Here is a 12,368-nt window from a genome sequence, read left to right as displayed (position 1 = left end):
TACGCAGTAAACTCTGCTGTCCCTCACGGCCTCTCCTATACGCAGTAAACTCTGCTGTCCCTCACGGCCTCTCCTATACGCAGTAAACTCTGCTGTCCCTCACGGCCTCTCCTATACGCAGTCAACTCTGCTTTGGGTTTGTTCTCAGGTGGGCGTTGTGTTTCATCCCTCGCATCAGGACGTTTCTGTGTGTAATGTGTCTAACTCTAACTCTTATTTGGACAGTATTACTTCTTCTTGTGGGAAGGTAAAGCTTTCACGAGACCGAGTTGAAGCCTGGAAGCCTCCGATACCGTGTAGCGCTGGGCCTGGCTTTTAATAGCAAACGGTTATTTTTGGACACAAGTCGATGTTTTCATAATTTGTGTCACGGTATATGAGTCAGGGAGGAAGATTTTACTCTTCAGCAACTGATATCCTCTGAGGATTGATATCAACTGATATCGTCTGAGGATTGCGGAGTGAAATAAATCAATAGGTAGTGTTCCCATATATAGCTGTTAGATTGTACTGTTTTCTCATACATAAATCAATAGGTATAGTGTTCCCAAATATACTAGCTGAAGAGTTTGGGACGTGTGGAGCGTTTTTTAACGAAGGTACTTTCAGCTTCCCTGCATCGGCTGATCTGATCTGAGCGTGTTTGTAGGTTCCAATCAGCCTAGCAAGATATGGCCTGGGCCGCGGTTGAGCGGTCCAGGCACCTAGGCTTGTAATCCAGCCGGATGGTGTGTTCGAGTCCTGATCCCAACGACATGTCTCTCTCCCTCTTTCCTGTCGTAATACTGTTACAATCTATCAATAAGGAAAAATAAGCAAAAAGCCAAAAAAATATCTTCGAAAAAAAAAAGACTAGCAAGATATGGGGGTGCCATATACCTTTGGTTACTTTGAATGCCAGCATCAGAGCTTTGTACTCTTTGTGCGGGCGGTGACCGGGAGCCGATGGGGGGAGTCATGTGAGAATTTTGGCTGGTTGAAGACCAAGCGAGCTGCGGCATTTTGGATCAATTGAGAGGCTTAAGTGTGCATGCCGGTAGGCCAGTAAGGAGGGAGTTATACGATAGTCAAGTTTTGATATGACTGTCTGGATAAGGGGCTGGGCTGACTCCTGGGTGAGGAAGGGTCTAATTCATTGAATGTTATTGAGTGTAAACCTACAGGATCGAGTGACCACTGTCACTGTGCTTTGAATGAGAGCTGACTGTCCAGGACAACACCATGTTGGAACCAAAGTTACCAAAGCGTTGTGGATGGAAATAGTTAGCTCCTGCATGAGGAGAGGTACAGGACTGGAATTTGATGTGGTAGAAAGAGGTTTTAGCAGTGGATAGTGAGAGGGAGAAGGCAGAAAGGAGTGAGTGAAAGTGGGATAGGTCATTTGGTATAGCTTTGTCTTACGCCACTGAGAGGTGTTCGTCCAGATCTGAGGGTTTCAGATAACTGCAGGGAGCCGGTGGATATGAGCGAGCTGGCCTGGATGAGAGAGGACAGTGTTGGTCAAATAAATGCAGACGAGATAGTGGAGAGGAAGGATGAGGTTGCAGTGTCAGGTGAGAGAGAGTAGAGGATGAGAGGGAGGAGCGGTTTAGGTGACGAAATGAGACCTGAACCACGGATGTCTGATCCTCAACACCACAGACAGCGATAGTTTGAGTTTTATTCTATTCTTGGGCTGAACTTTTCTGCCCGTTCTTTTTAACCCTTAGACAGATTACTACTGGAAAACACGTGGAGTTTTGCATTAGTCTTTTCTGCCCTGTACGTGATTTTCCGTAGTTCTCTTTTTTTATTAATACCAATATATTAATTCGGTCCGCACCTCTGTATATAGTATTGAGCATAAATATCAACTACATTTCCCAGAATTCCCGTGTCACGTGACACACGTGTATGCTTTCCTATTGGAAACTGACGCCCAGCCCCCAGTGAACAGGGGGGTTGGTTGACTCCTCCGAGGTGGGCACTGGAGGAAGAGTTTTTCAGCCAGGTTTGCAGTCGCCGCAAAAAAAACAATCTGAAAAATGATCCATCCGTGTCCAGTGGCATTCTCCAGTCCCAGACCGTTGGCCGGGCTGCAACATCCACCCTCGCGGATTACACGTGTGCAATGTTTTTTCTTCTCCCCACCGGAGTTACCACCAAGGCTGATGCCTTCGCTAAAAGGTAATTTTATTGTATTCGAAAATGCCCTAATATGACATGTCTAGTAAGACGATCCCTATATTTGGCCCGAGCCGACCTAGTGCTGATATCAGATAGATGTGGTAGAACCATATATGGATAGATCTAACTGGTTTAGTCATCGTGACATGCATAGTCGGAGAATATATAACAAGGGTCGGTACTATAGGTGATCGACGTAGCTAACAAAAACATCTGATCAAATGAATGTATTGTACTGTGTCTTTGTGGGCCGAATCGTGGCATCGTGGCATACAAATAGATGTTTGTATAATTAGTATCACGATAAAATAATATGGCGACGTTAGAATGACACCACCAATGAGTGATCGCTTGTAATGTAGCTGCCCAGCGTATATCCAGCACCATCACGTCACCACATTCCACTGGCTGTTGGCTAGTAGTAGTTGCTAACAAACACTGCACAAATGGTACTGGCTATTGGCCGGGCCACAAGCCCGGGCAATAGCCAGTACCAATGTTGCTGGATGATTGCGACGCAATGGTGCTGGATACCTGGGCAGCTAGCTACATTACCACCGATCACTCATTGGTGTTTCATTCTAACGTTGCCATATTATTTTATCGTGATACTACTTATACAAGCATCTATTTGTATTTGTCATGCCACGACTCGGCCCACAAAGACACTGCACAATAAAATCATTGATCGCCAGCAGCCGGGTAAAACGCCATGTAATAGTAGCGTGCACTGACTACAGCTAAAATGTTTATTTCTTTTTATATATTTAGAACTGGCATCAGATGAGGAGGAGGAGGAGGAGGATGAAGAGTCAAGACTGCGATGGCGTTCTCCGACACTGAACCGGATTCATTCATTCATTCATTTCAGGGGGGGGCAGTTTTTGGGTGTTTTTTTTATTTAGCCTACTCACACATAACCTGACTCCGCCAGATGGGGCAGCAGAGAGTACACTGGGTTCCCCCCTCCTGCTCCCATCTGGGAACTCTCAGGCAGACTTGATGCCCGGCCACAAAACGGCCTGGCCAATCAGCAGCAGCTAGAAGCGAAGTTGCTCACAAAACGGCCTGGCCAATCAGCAGCAGCTAGTAGAAGCTAGAAGCTGCTGCTAGAAGTTGCTAGAAGCTGCTGCTGATTGGCCAGGCCGTTTTGTGGCCGGGCATCAAGTCTGCCTGAGAGTTCCCAGATGGGAGCAGGAGGGGGGAACACAGTGTACACTCTGCTGCCCCATATGGCGGAGTCAGGTTAACTCACACACACACACCGTCAAGGACTGGGTTTGGGGACATTTGGGAGGAGTAGCTCTGATCCATAGCTCTAAATGCGCATTTAGAGCTATGGATCAGAGCTAGGGGAGGAGTAACTGTTTTGTATGTAGGCCTATTTATTTTCTGTAATATTTATCATTTTATTATGTTAGTAGTCGTAAAAAATAAAAGACGCTTTTACAATGAGTTAGACCTGTCATGACTATTTTGTTCACTATTGTGAGGTTTATTGTATATGACTAAGCAAGTTTCAACTGTGATTTACTCTGTAACGGTAGATGGTAATAACTCAATTTCTTTTTTATAATACAGTATACATTCAAGTCTATATTTTGATACATATCATGGGCACCAAGTCATATCAAAACAATGTCCTTGGATGTGTTTTTTATCAAAACTGTGTTTCTTCATAACAGGTTTTTGAGATACATGCATGAATAGACAAGGTACTGGTAAGACTATGTAAACATGGTATATATCAAAATGTGCGTTAGAATGTCTAATTTTACCCCAAAAAAGAATTGAGTTTATATGATGTTCCAATTTCAGAGCTATGGGGACTTTTAGCTGGATAGGTCAGATTGATCATGACTGACCATGCTATTTATAGATGGCAAAATATCTACAGTGGTACATGTGAGAAACTTTTTATTTTATTTTAATTGAACTAGACAACTCACCCTTTAAAATGAGATATTGCATGGCTATGTATGCCCAGCAGAAAAAAAGTTATTTAGAAAATAAAACTTCAACCGGGCATAACTTTTTTTGGTTGTCCTAGAAACAGAAACAGTGTAAATGCAGGCTCTTTTAAATGGCTTCCAACACAAGAACTAAACATTTTATCAACTCAGTTCATTTTTTTCCTGGAAGCAGACAAGTCAAGCTTTCTCTGAAGGTCTTTCGTTGTCACACATTCACAACAGAGAATTTTCAATAAATCATTCAAAAACGCCATTCTGGCCATAGAGAAGTCTACCTACTATATAGAAATCCTTGAAACGCTCAAAGAGTTAAGAAACAAACACCTGGTACAAACAAACCAACTCCCTTGTTGACACGTGACCTACAGTACTTTAACACAATCAGTGCCGGAAGTCCTTTTACTCGGAAAGCCATGACCCGGAAACAATCCACTAAAAAAAGTTCACTTTACATAGCTAGCTTACATTGCGATCGTTTTAGTTTATACGATATATGATCCAAAAAGCGTTCATATTTTGCGGGAGAGACGGATGAGGAGCAGAAATGAAGCGCCAGTATATCGATCCGTTCAACACCACGGAAAGCGCCCTGGATTAGGAGAGACGAGTCATTCTTTCCGCCGCGCTAACGGCTATGTCAATGATAAGCTAACATGGGGACAGAGCGGAGCATACGGTAGCCGAGGGGCGAACTGACAAATAAAAAAAAGGGAAAAATTCAGAATATTCTTATCTCGCCCCGTATCATTGAGGATAAATGATAAGACGTGTGAGGACGTCGTATGCACCCCTCGGTTCCATTCCCTAGGACGTGCTGACACGTCGGATGGACGGAAACGGTTAATGCCACGGTTCCCAAAGTGGGGTCCGTGAAATAATTCAGATTTTCTTTTGTTTTTTTTAAAGTTTTTCTAACCGTATGCCAGGAACGCGGAATTACGTACACATTTCTCGACCCCCCGCCTGTGCCAGAACGTGGAATTCCGTCTTTCTTTAATGTCATTTTAATCCGGTAATTACATTTTCTTCTTTTTAATTTCTTTATTTAATTTTAATTTAAAAATTAAAAACTACTCACATGTTAGCCTCCACACGGATCCAACGTGCACTCGGCCGTGCGCACACGCTTAATAGTCCTTATTCTTAAATGAGACAAACTGCCATCTTTGAGACCTTATAAAAGTATAAACTTTGATCATGCTAAGAAAGTAAAAGCAAATATGGACGGCTATCACTTCCGGGGTGGATTTCTTTGGCCATGTTGTGGAATATAGCGGTAGCGCTTAAAGTGTTAACTATGGTATGTGTGATGTGTGAGTTTACCATAATCACAGTAATCCTTAATCATAATCCATCATTCAAGGGCTTTTGGATAGAAATGAAACAGACTCCAGCCACTTTGAGTTAGAGCTCTGCGGAGGCCGAGTGTCTGTGAATATGTGGCTGTGACCAGCTGATGGTCGTTGATGCTCGTCGATGCATCAAGGGAAAGGCAATTGTCTTTCTGCACTGTCAAATAGGTCTACATCTATTCTAAGATAGCATCTTAAATAAAAGTTGTGGAAAATGTGTTGGCACGTTGTTGTGACTTTGAAAAGTTTGAATACAAATAGTTCCAATGGCATCTAAATGTAAGGCTGTACGTATGCTTATCATCTAAATGTAAGGCTGTACAGTATGCTTATCATCAATGTAAGGCTGTACAGTATGCTTATCATCTAAATGTAAGGCTGTACAGTATGCTTATCATCTAAATGTAAGGCTGTACAGTATGCTTATCATCTCAATGTAAGGCTGTACAGTATGCTTATCATCAATGTAAGGCTGTACAGTATGCTTATCATCTAAATGTAAGGCTGTACAGTATGCTTATCATCAATGTAAGGCTGTACAGTATGCTTATCATCTAAATGTAAGGCTGTACAGTATGCTTATCATCTAAATGTAAGGCTGTACAGTATGCTTATCATCTAAATGTAAGGCTGTACAGTATGCTTATCATCAATGTAAGGCTGTACAGTATGCTTATCATCTAAATGTAAGGCTGTACAGTATGCTTATCATCAATGTAAGGCTGTACAGTATGCTTATCATCTAAATGTAAGGCTGTACAGTATGCTTATCATCTACATGTAAGGCTGTACAGTATGCTTATCATCTAAATGTAAGGCTGTACAGTATGCTTATCATCTAAATGTAAGGCTGTACAGTATGCTTATCATCTAAATGTAAGGCTGTACAGTATGCTTATCATCAATGTAAGGCTGTACAGTATGCTTATCATCAATGTAAGGCTGTACGTACAGTATCCTTATCAGCAGGGCTCATCCCCATGCTGGCTTGTGGTGGACATTTTTGTCAAAATTATTATTTTTTGCCACGGACATACAGTACAAAATGAGCGGACAATAATATCTACTGTATAATACCAGAAAAACGTAAAGAGTTGGCCTACGTAGGACCATAACAGGTCAGTAACTCTGAGAGTGTTACAAATGGAAACAAAAATGGACCCTTACGGGTCCAGTTAAGGGGCTCCTTGCAAATAAAACATTTGAGAACCACTAGTACTAGTTGGGACTCTCAATATGCCATGGTGTCGTAGTAAATAAGTCTCCTCCATATTCTGATGAAAACCTGGAGACTATATGACATTCAGTAAGTTATGACCAAAATAAGAACATTCAGTCAGGACAACGCAAGAATGGATGGAATATATATTTATTGAATATAAAATGAGCAATATATTTACCAGTAAGACGCCTTAAAGGCGATAGCGATCGCAGGGCCATGGCTGAGGGAAGTAGGGGTGCTGGGGGGGCTGGAGCACCCTCTCCGCCCAGGCACAGCCCCCCCTTGGATAGGAGGGGGAAAATAATAATAATTTTAATCAAAACAGATTTCTGTTAATGGACTAATAAATATGCTGTATCACAGTATCGGCGCCTTATCCTGGTTAATTGCCTGTGTCAGTTTGCTCATGCTTGGGGAGAGGCCACTTTAAAAGCCACTTTTCTGTGTGAAAATGCACGAGGCGCGTGCACGTGCAATTTGTGGTGCGCGCGTTAGCGCGCGCCACAAATTGCACGTGCACTAAGCGTTCAGCACCTCCTACTGTAAACATCTTCCCGCGGCCATGCGCAGGGCTGAGACACTCTACCGGAATAACTCACTTCACTTCATCACTTCATTTGAAAGTTCCCTTGAGAAGTTTCAAAAGGATCATCTTGTATGTATACAGTCCAACACCTGCACATGTTTGGATATGTGCTAGCCTATGTTCATGCCTATATATTTATTATGTCGGTTCAGATCGCGTATATTGTGTATTTTGCCCTGCTAGGCTGCTACTAAAAAGTAGTTATTTGGTGAGGTATTTATTCACAGGTACTATGAAGGTGTATTATGGATGTTGTATGCAGTGGCGTTTCCAGGAATTACATTTTGGGCAAGCAAGAATTATATTTTGGACAGGCAAGATGTGTTAATTGTCGTCTCCCCGCGCACAATCGTAGCACTAAAGGTTTTCAAAGAGATATACCTGCCAGACGAGTAGTATACAAAGGCTGAAAGGCTTGCATTTACATTCCAATGGGTGATTGAGGGTCGCGCTCTACCGCGACGGCCAATCAGCTGTCCATTAATAGTTCTCACGTCTTGTTTTTGACCTTTTTTTCTCATTGTATGGATTTTGGCCAGGCCAGAAATGGATTTGGACAGGCGGACGCCTGCCCTCGCCTTATTGTAGATACGCCTCTGGTTGTATGTGCTGGTCCAAAATGTATAACATTGACGATGCGGTATTGAAGTGTAATTTTATTTCTGCCTCTTGGCCAATTCCCACGCAGTCTCAATGTGTTTTTTACTGGTTAAATAAAGGTTAAATAAATACAAATAAAACAATATGTTTTTTTTTTTAAATCAAAGGCTACTTAATATCCAAATCCAACAGATAAACAAGTGCAGCAAGTGCCTATATGAAGTGTCTTCAGTGTCTATATGAATACTCAAATGTGCTTTAATTACATGGGGGGGCATGAGAAAACAATATTAGGGGGGAAAACAGTAAGACAAAGGAATACAATTCAAAAACTGTGGAATGAACTATAGGGAGTGCAATCAGTGCATTTCACATGGGGTTGCAGGGGCAGATCATTGTCTGACCACGGACTTCCACGCACGCTTGCTGCTCCGCATCGAGGACAGCTTGACAGCTTCGTGCTGTGGTGAAATCACTGCGAGCCTCCGGTGTCCTCTGCGAGACATGTTAAGCTGAAGCAGCTAGCATGGAAGCCGACGTTGGTCGTATGGAGTATGGAACCTTTCCCTCCGATATTGTACACATCAGGGCCGGCCCTATTGAAAATGCTGCCCCAGGATATTTCCAGATGCCCCCCCCCCCCCCAACCCCCCCCCCCCCCCCCGCCAAAAAAACACATGTGGCCCCCACCTTCACTTAATGCGGTCCGCAGGTTAATATGTTTATACCATCCCTCTACACTGGGGGCGCTGTTTATACCATTCCTCTACACTGGGGGGCGCTGTTTATACCATCCCTCTACACTGGGGGTGCTGTTTATACCATCCCTCCCCACTGGGGACGCTGTTTATACCAGTCAGTCTGTCATACCATCCCTCCCCACTGGGGACGCTGTTTATACCAGTCTCTCTGTCATACCATCCCTCCCCACTGGGGGGCACTGTTTATACTAGTCAGTCTGTCATACCATCCCTCCCCACTGGGGGCACTGTTTATACCAGTCAGTCTGTCATACCATCCCTCCCCACTGGGGGCGCTGTTTATACCAGTCTCTCTGTCATACCATCCCTCCCCACTGGGGGCGCTGTTTATACCATCCCTCTACACTGGGGGTGCTGTTTATACCATCCCTCCCCACTGGGGACGCTGTTTATACCAGTCAGTCTGTCATACCATCCCTCCCCACTGGGGACGCTGTTTATACCAGTCTCTCTGTCATACCATCCCTCCCCACTGGGGGGCACTGTTTATACCAGTCAGTCTGTCATACCATCCCTCCCCACTGGGGGCACTGTTTATACCAGTCAGTCTGTCATACCATCCCTCCCCACTGGGGGCGCTGTTTATACCAGTCTCTCTGTCATACCATCCCTCCCCACTGGGGGCACTGTTTATACCAGTCAGTCTGTCATACCATCCCTCCCCACTGGGGGCGCTGTTTATACCAGTCTCTCTGTCATACCATCCCTCCCCACTGGGGGCGCTGTTTATACCATCCCTCTACACTGGGGGTGCTGTTTATACCATCCCTCCCCACTGGGGACGCTGTTTATACCAGTCTCTCTGTCATACCATCCCTCCCCACTGGGGGCACTGTTTATACCAGTCAGTCTGTCATAACATCCCTCCCTACTGGGGGCACTGTTTATACCAGTCTGTCATACCATCCCTCCCCACTGGGGGCACTGTTTATACCAGTCTGTCATACCATCCCTCTACACCGGGGGCACTGTTAATACCAGTCAGTCTGTCATACCATCCCTCCCCACTGGGGGCGCTGTTTATACTAGTCAGTCTGTCATACCATCCCTCCCCACTGGGGGCACTGTTTATACCAGTCAGTCTGTCATACCATCCCTCCACACTGGGCCCCCACATGTGGCCCCCACCTTCACCTAATGCGGCCCGAAGGTTAATATCAACTGGCGGCCTGAGGGCCACATGTGGCCCCCACCTTCACCTCAACTGGCGGCCTGATCTAGCCTCTTAATTTTGATCTCAAAGTGCACCAGATTGAAGCATTTTCATGGCAAATTTACAGATTTTTCATGGCAAATTTAGAGATTTACAGATTTGCAAATTCACCCCCCATGTGCCTCCCCAGTGCCTCCCCAGTGTCCCCCCAGTGCCTCCTCAGTGTCCCCCCAGTGCCTCCCTAGTGTCCCCACAGTGCCTCCCCAGTGTCCCCCCAGTGCCACTGGGGGCTCCAACACAAACACTCTGACATGAACAGGCCTGCACACAACTGGTGCGCCAGTGCGCATGCGTCGTCAAAATGTTTTCTGCGCGGTAGATCAAAGGATGCAAAGCGCATTTGCGCACCAAGAGCTGCGACAGTTATATGTAGAGAATCTGACAGGCATTCAAAAGGAACTCAAATATGATGATATGTCCTGTAAGTAAACTTAGAAATAAAACTTGTGTTGACTAATCTTTACACGTGACTCTTATTTTGAAGAGGAAGTCAGAGCACAGGAAGTCTGTTTCAGTTGTAAACAAGCTACTATGACACTTTCCCAAAGTTTACGTTGCTCCTGTCATAGTGCTAGTCGCTAAACCACAAGACCATCCTATATTACAATTGAAAACATGTGCCCAAAAGCACGCACAGGAACAAAAGGCACCAGCTACTACGTCACTGACACGCTGCAACACGCTGCAACACACACTGCAACAACACACTAACACGACACAGCCTTACCCTCCGCGTCGATCCACGGCTATCTCCTCATGTCGCGCCGCACGGCCACATTTAACAACACCCGCGTAAAAACTGTCATTGCACTGCCACTAGAGCCGCCTCCCGTCCACACTCACAAACAACATCAATATCAATAATAAACACAAACACGCCACAAGCACCGACACCCCCGCCTAATTTGTTGCCACGTCTATGAAAACAAGCCCAGAAAATATGCCATTCAACACGCTACTTACAACTCGCTTACAATTCGCGGACCTGGCAACACTGCATCCTGTTTTCCCATTGGCTACGGTTGCTTACAACACGCATTTGCACTGCATCTTGGGAGCAACACAGCTTAATGTAGGGGTCACCGATTGCTGTGCTACATCCCCCTCATGTTCTCACCACCCCGTTCGGCTGCACCACACACACTAACCTACACAATTCTCCACATGCAACACAGGGCCCTTATTGGCTAGCCCCCTCACATGCCGATCCCCACGCAGCCAACCACAGGGCAGCCAGCCACACACACACACACACACACACACACACTCATTCTAACTTGCATGGACAGCGCCGCGATTACATACACAGTTTACCATACGTCCTCTTTTGGGGGCCTGTCCGGCCAGTCCGGGTGGTTTTATAAATACCTTCAAATGTCCGGGGTTTTACACGTATCGCCTGTAGTGTATCGCTACGCTCACAGACCATTCACACCAATGTGTATTACAATGCACGTTCAATGGTTCGTAGTGGAAAAACACTGAGAGGTGGACTTTCAGCCCCAACCCCGGAATGTGTATTCTTCATAACTCTGCATGCGCTGCACGCTCACACCACTACCACTGGTCCCGACCGCAGATCAGAGAAAGGCTCGCTGGCTGCTCCGCTGTCTGCAGATAGACAGACAGCGGAGAACTATCTCATCATTGACATGCAGAAACAGTAGCCTGCTGTTTTCTCAGCTTTCTGACTGACCAATGAGAAGCACATTGTATTGTCTGCAAAGGAACTATGTGTCTGTCACAAATACAAGTTCTGTCCTGCAAGCCCATGTCATGTCAACACAGACAAGGCAGCTGTGCGCGCGGTGAGTCCTGCAAATTATAATGACCCAATATTATTTTGTACAACCTAGCAAAGCATAAGATATGATGGTTTGGAGAATAGGCTGGTCTCTCTTTTTACAACAGATAAGCCATTGCATACAGGTTCTCAAACTTTTTAATTTCAAGGACCCCCATAACTCTGAGAGTCAAACCAAATGGACCCATAACAGTCCCATTTCATTCCATTTCCACAGTATCAGAGTTAACAGTTATAAAAGACTCCATTTGGTTACATTTTTACACTCTCAGAGTTACAGACCTGTAAGGGTCCATTTGGGTCCATGTGTTACACTCTCAGAGTTACAGACCTATAATGGGTCCATTTGGAACCCCCTCAAGGAACCATGAGGGTCCCTGGATCACACCTTTCAGAGCCACTGCTTTAAATAAATACATAACTAATATAGAGCATATTTGATGCATTTATTGTTAGGCTCTAGATTCTTTTGACATCTCAATTTAACACAACCGCCCACGCACGGCACATGCACGACGTGCACGACGTGCACGCGCATGTGCACATCCACATCCACATGCACGCGCGCATGTGTCCTCTTTTTGGTAATTCAGAATATGGTATGCCTACACAGTTAAAATAATGCAAACACGCAAATCGCACGAACGACTGCGTCGACACCTGGCGTGGAACAAACGGGACGAACCGAGGC

The 12,368-nt window shown here is 45.1% G+C and overlaps 1 protein-coding gene across 1 annotated transcript in view; it reads left to right on the top strand.

The window, feature by feature from the left end:
* unc80 (unc-80 homolog (C. elegans)) overlaps window positions 1-12,368 on the top strand; it is a gene marked incomplete at both ends in the record, with an annotated part of 168,732 nt that overhangs the window by 35,426 nt on the left and 120,938 nt on the right.

Source organism: Electrona antarctica (assembly GCF_951216825.1).
Source record: "Electrona antarctica genome assembly, chromosome: 14".
NCBI classification, from domain to species: Eukaryota; Metazoa; Chordata; class Actinopteri; order Myctophiformes; family Myctophidae; genus Electrona; species Electrona antarctica.
This window is presented reverse-complemented; position numbering and strand designations above follow the sequence as displayed.